Source organism: Mauremys mutica, chromosome 7 (assembly GCF_020497125.1).
Source record: "Mauremys mutica isolate MM-2020 ecotype Southern chromosome 7, ASM2049712v1, whole genome shotgun sequence".
Lineage (NCBI taxonomy): Eukaryota > Metazoa > Chordata > Testudines > Geoemydidae > Mauremys > Mauremys mutica.
In genome coordinates, this window is record NC_059078.1 from 35,085,062 (window position 1) to 35,091,288 (window position 6,227).

Consider the following 6,227-nt stretch of genomic DNA (forward strand, 5'->3'; position numbering starts at 1 on the left):
GGCCTTGCTCAGGGCCTCGTGCTAGGCACTGTACAGACTTGGAATAGAAAAAGTGTCTACCCACTAAGAGCTCTGGCCCAGATCTTCAAAGGTATTTAGATGCCTAACTCCCACTGAAATTAATAGGAGTTAGGCATCGAAATGCCTTTGAGGATCTGGGCCTTATAGCCTAAACATATGATAAGAGACAACAGGTTGAGAAAAAACAAGTGCACGCTGAGTTGACAAGGTAACTGAAACAATTGATACAACAAGTAACTATCTCAACACATCTACTCCCTAGCCAATTTTGAGTATAGAGTAGCATCTCAACTCCCACAAGTGATAGCACTTTACACCCACTTTGCACAGGGGTTAAGAGCTACACAAGAATCAGGCTGTTTAGACACACAGCAGTGTCAGCATCCTCCTTATGATTCTATCAGTGCTGTGACCTGGAGGATAGTAATCTTTTGTGGCCAGAGGGCCATGCACATTTGACTCTGGACCTTGTGAGCCTGCCAAAAATATTACAATTGCTACTAATATGTTTCTGCTATGTGAATGCCTGGATTTAGACTATCAGGTTATTTTGTATAGGCCACTGAACTGCCATTGGCCGGTAACAACTTTTGGTTACTACTTCTCAACCAGACTAGATTCGGCCAATGACCTATAGCTAACAGGCTCTGTAGTCCATAACCAGACCCAAACTATTTAGTCTCATTAAAGATCCCATTATTTCCTTGACCAAAACTGTCTAGTGAATTTCCATTCATATTTCAAGGCTTTGTTGGTGAACACCCTAGATTCATTGGTGAAAAACAAGTATTTTCCTCCACTTGTAAGAGTAGCTGCAATGTATCTCTGACATCACTCAGCAAGGAAGTCAGCTCACAAAGTATGGGTTTTCACTGTGAGGCTAGGGGTGGCTGCATACCACAATTGTGCAGGCTTTCCTCCCAAATAAAACCCACACAGGAGCTAGAAAAACAAAACTCAAATTGCCATCTTAGGGTGTTCACTCCTCTGCCAGTGGGTGTCACTGACTTATCAGCACAGAGGAAACAAGCAGAAGAAAGCTTGAAGAAACAGAGCAAAAAGGACACAAAATACTTTTTAAATAAGCCTCCCATGCTAAACAAAGTTTAATAGCTAACACTGCTTTAAAAACAGGGATTTAGGTATGCAAGATAAGTGTGTGGATAATGTGAAAGAAAAAATGTTCAGACATACTGTACCTTAGGTATTTACATTCCTGTTTTTATAATTATCTTAATTAAAGAGTAATTATTTCACTTCTAGATAGGCTTATCTCTAACATGAAACTACTTGTCTGCCATTACCAAAAATAAATAAATAAAAAAGGAAACATCAAAATTGCATTTGTGACCAACTTTAATGGATGTTTTCTATTGTTAATACTGCCTTAACTGCAAGAAAAATACCTTGTACATGCAATTGGTATTGGTAGGTTGGAGGAAGAAGTCATGTTATTAATTATAGAAGCAGGATTTTCAGAAGCACCCAGGCAGTCAATCAGCTAACAAAACTGTGTTTTTTTTCTTTGCTTGAAAGAAAGGACAAGAATACAAACTATTAACCCATTGTTAACCACAAAATATAGGGAGAGCTCACTTCCCCCAAAGGGTAAAACCCAATGGAGACAAAAATCGGAGGTTCCCTTTGCTGAATGCCTTCCATCTTGCTATGTCACTAGGAGCGAGGGGTTTCTTCATGTGGAAGACAACACAGGACCTACACCAAAACCCCATGGATCCTGGGGACTATGGAGCCATGTGGAAGAATGCTCATTGTTTCTGCAACAGCTTTAGGCTGCAACATGACTCCAATGGAGCCATATTACCAAGGACTCCTTTGGTTGGTACCTGCATTCAGCAGTTCCCTTAAGAGGGGTTCCTGGGGCTGTATTACCTTTCCTGGGGAATCTACCCAGGACCGGGATGGGAAATGTGCTTTCTCACTAGTCTCCAGCATTGGCCACCCCATTTGTGACCCCAGTCCACCACCCACTCTCTCTTTCAACTCCCCTCTGTATTAACCCCAGTAGTATCAGGGACGAGGGAGTATTGAAGTAGTATCAGGGACGAGGGTTGGAGAGAGAGTGTCATCATGGAGGTGGCTGAGTCTCCCTTCTGCACAGAACATTGGCAGGAAAATAGGTGGTGTTTTAAAGTGTGTTAACTAACATGAGTTAATTAATATTTTAAAACATCTCTTAGCACCTAGAGTAGACAGGGCTCAATCTCTTTAAAAACACATTAGCTGGTCACGGTAAACCTCAAGAGCTGACCATGACCAGTTATTGCATTTATAAAAGTCGCCATCTTTACCTGCACTGCATGCTAAGTGTTGTTTAAAAACAAGTTAATTAACACATCAGCTAACATTTTAAAATACCACCAGTTTCACCGTCTAGACAAGTCTTTTGTTTTATTGCTCACTGAGGTAACTGCTACACCCATTGTTACCTGTTTTACTCAGTGAGAACCTGGACCTACCCCCATTGCAGTCAATAGGAATTCTGCCACTCACTGGAGCAGGAGCAGCCTTTTGGGAAGAGCTTGCTGTGGAGGTGCAACACCCATTAGTACCAAGTTTTTTATTGCTCGCTGTGGTAGGTGCTATGCCCTTGGCATCAAATAGTTAGACCTCACGCCAGCATCATGTGACTTCCACTGACAGGTGCAAAGAAGGGTGCAGACAAGCTGCTCTTTGCCTTTAAATTCCCTGACTACTTCTTTTCTAAGGGGCAATGGAAATACTAGACATGCTGAACTACATGGTTCAGTTCTTAGAAGCTATGTCATTGCTGCTAAGCAGAACACATTTCTCTAAAACACCTCAGTACTGATATTTTTAAATAAATTGATTATTATGACAATTACTAAATGTTTATGGAGAAAATTGGGTTTCTAAAGCTATATTGGAATGACTGCTTAGAGGATAATGGGATATCATTTCTAACAGAGAGGTGCAATGGTAATTACTGACCATGAGAATTGTGTGGCTTTAAATATTTTCCCTAAACAAAAGGGATTTGGGGGACTGGAGAGCTACTAAACCCTTTTTGGGGCAGTTTGAAGTTAGCTGTGAAGAAAAGAGATTTCTTCAGGCTGAAGTCCAGACTGGTTTCTACAATATTGTTATTTACTGTAAATATTTTTTTAAAAAATTACAATCCTACTGGGATTATATGAGGCGCTTATTACATCAGCCTTACAAATAGTAAACCAATAGAAATGTACCAATTACAGGCAAAATCCTGCCACCTTTCAAGTCAATGAGAGTTTTGTCATCAACTTCAGTGGGGCCAGGATTTCACCCTATTTGTTCTTGCACACAATTACTAGAGATGGAATTGTAGGATATTTAAATAAATGATCTATGTGAATAAATCTATGATACTCACAAAGCTCTTTCTTACTAAAGAGATTTGGTTAGTTTCTATTCTGCCCCCCAGTGGCTTAACAATGAAACAGACCAAGATAAATTTAAAAAAAACTAAACTAAACTGAAGAGTACACATGTTCCAATCTATATCTTCTAGATTTTACTTGTGGATATAAGAGAAGATTTGTCAAATGCTAGGTGATTATGGAAAATAGTAAGAATAATCTACTTCTGTCTCTAATCAAATAGATATTGTAAAGTCAATTTTCAGTGAGATAAATGCAGTATCTATATAAATAAATGCCATTTTACTTTTCCCCCTAATGAACAGCTATTAATTTCACCAAAAATTAAATAATTTGCAAATATAATTATCAAAATCACTTGTAGAACATATTTTAATGAATTATTTTTTGAACCATTTGTAGTTCATTATATAGGGGATTCATATATTTATTAATGCATTAAATTAACTGTGGATGTATCAAAAATGAAATTGCTTCTGGCTTTCAATGTATTGTCATGCAACACAATATTATTTTATTAGAGCTTCTAATAAATAATAATTCTTTACTGAATGAAAATCTGGGTCTTAAGTAGTCTCAATAGACACATGAAAATAAAATTCCTTTTTCCAAATGATTTTGTACTTTATTGCTGTATTTGGAAAAATGATTGTTTGTATTCTCTATGGCATCATATCCTGATAACATGATAATGATGCTGGCAGTGGAGTTTGTGCTTGTGTGATGGCTATTTTATCCTGGAAACATGGTTCAAACAGAATTGCCACAACATTTTTTTCCTATAATAAAAATTCTGCTGTTGGTATAACTGACAGAAATTTCTTTTTTGGATTCAATTTCCTCTCCTTATTTTCCCCCCAGACAGAGATATTGCTGGGGATAAGTAATGAGGCTGCTATGTACATTTTATCCATTAATTTCTCTAGTGACCAAGTCATATGAGCAGAGAATCTGAGTACTAAAAGTTGGTTAAGCAAGGATAATAAGGGAGCTCCTCACCATTTAACTCTTGTAACTGCTACTTGAGCCAGCATTCTCCAGGGCAGTTTGCTTGTCCCAACCCAACTCTGGCAGAGGCCTGGAGTCCCTGCGCTCGTTCTGTTTTCTGCCCCTCTGGCTGCTGCTCAACCCAGGGCCAGGACTGTCTCCTGAGGCTGCTGCTCCTCCTGCTAGGGATGGATGAGCTCCCTTCAAGAGTTCTCCCCCCCACTTCCAGATACTGCTCCTCCATCAGGGGGTTGGTCTCCCTGCCCATCCACAGTTGCTCCTCCTTTGCCAGGGTTCTCTTCCACACTTTACCCCCCTCTTTGCTCCTCTCCCACCCCAAATGGCGGCTGCTTCTTTGGCCGGGGCACTCCCAAGCTGGTCACTCGCTCTCCCTGCCCTGCCTTACCTCAGTGGGGCCAGAGCTCCGCTCAGCAGCGCTCTGTGGCTGTATCTGCTCTAACTCACACTGGTACCACAAACCACCCCTACCCGCTTTGGGCAATTTTACTGCACTGTCCTGTGACACCAGGCTCACAAAGGGGAACCCACCTCAGGGAAAATAGCAACTTCCCTCTCCCTCCACTTAGTCTGTTCTGTGCTCCTTTCCCTCACTGCCCTATACCTGCCCCCCAAATTCAGGGTGCTCCTCTCCAGCTTTTGTCCCCACTCTCCTGCCAGCTCCAGCCCCATTTGCCTCATCGGCTGCTCACCCCACATCTCCCCTTACCTGGGCTGGGAGTCAGGAAGTGGTGGCGGGGCTCCTGGGCTGGGGCTGCTGCTCTGCTGGGAGAGGGCTCAGCCACCTTCATCCCACTCCCCCCTGCCCTCCGCCCCAGAGGAGAAGGACTGGCTGGCTCTTCCCTCTTACTGGTGGTTGCTAGGCTACAGAACTCCCAGCAGGCAGGGGACGGGGGGGGGAGGGGGGGAGAGTAGAACAGAGCAAGGGCTTCTGGATCAGCCTTGGGACACTGACTGCACTGAGTAGCTGCAGGCATTAAGTGGTACTGTTGAACAGCATGCTCAGTCAGAGGCAGAGTTTAAGAACAGCAGCCCCCCAAGGCATCACAGTACACCAGCCCCTTGACCTGGCAGTGCAATGCACTTTGCCAGTCCCAAGCATTATAAAATTGAGAGTCACATCCCCCCAAAACCAGGAGATTTGGCTTAAAAGGTTTTGATTTTTTAAATAATTTGGGTTTTGTTTTGACAGTGTGGTCTAAAGGCCAGAGCACTGGACTGGGGTTCAGGAGACTGTGTTCTAGTCATGTCTCTGCCACTGGTTTGCCAGGTGACTGTGGGCAGGTTACTTCACTTCTATGCCTCAGTTTCCCCATCTGTAAAATGGAGACAATGATGCCACCCTCCTTTGTAAAGTGTTTTGATATGTACTGGTGAAAAGTGCTATCTAAGAGTTAGTGATTATTGTTTTATTGGTCTTCTGATTTTTGAACCCTTAGCATACACATCTTCAAACTTTGTGCCAAAACCATGAAGGCTAGAAGTTTACTTTAAAAAAAATTAAAGCTGATATTCATATAACATGACTCCAGGATCTGGGGCTTTAAGTAAACCACCAAACACCACAAGAGTTCCAGGCATCCCTGTGATGTTTTTATTAAGGCATGGAAAGCTTATTTTTAACAAAATTATTTTTATTTAAAAACCAGTCCATAACACAGCAGTGAGGGCCTGTAATAAGGCACAACCCACCAGTCTCTTCCTCCACCTCCTCTAAAAAGGGAGAAGGACCTGGTTTCCAAAATGGAGGAACCACTATTGTGAATGCCAAGTATTAAAAAATGAATCAGGGGTCTCAAAATC

General features: G+C 41.9%; 1 long non-coding RNA gene across 5 annotated transcripts in view; it reads right to left on the reverse strand.

Annotated features, from left to right (window-relative positions):
• Positions 1 to 5,280, reverse strand: part of LOC123374781 — a 279,950-nt gene extending 274,670 nt beyond the window's left edge. For 4 of the 5 annotated variants that reach the window (XR_006581196.1, XR_006581192.1, XR_006581193.1 and 1 more), the window contains exon 1: positions 5,134 to 5,280. This is a non-coding gene — a long non-coding RNA (uncharacterized LOC123374781). Of the gene's footprint in view, positions 1 to 4,418; positions 4,589 to 5,133 lie in introns of all 5 variants that reach the window. The other variant, XR_006581195.1, reaches the window with a different exon arrangement.
• Between the last annotated feature and the right edge of the window lie 947 nt (positions 5,281 to 6,227).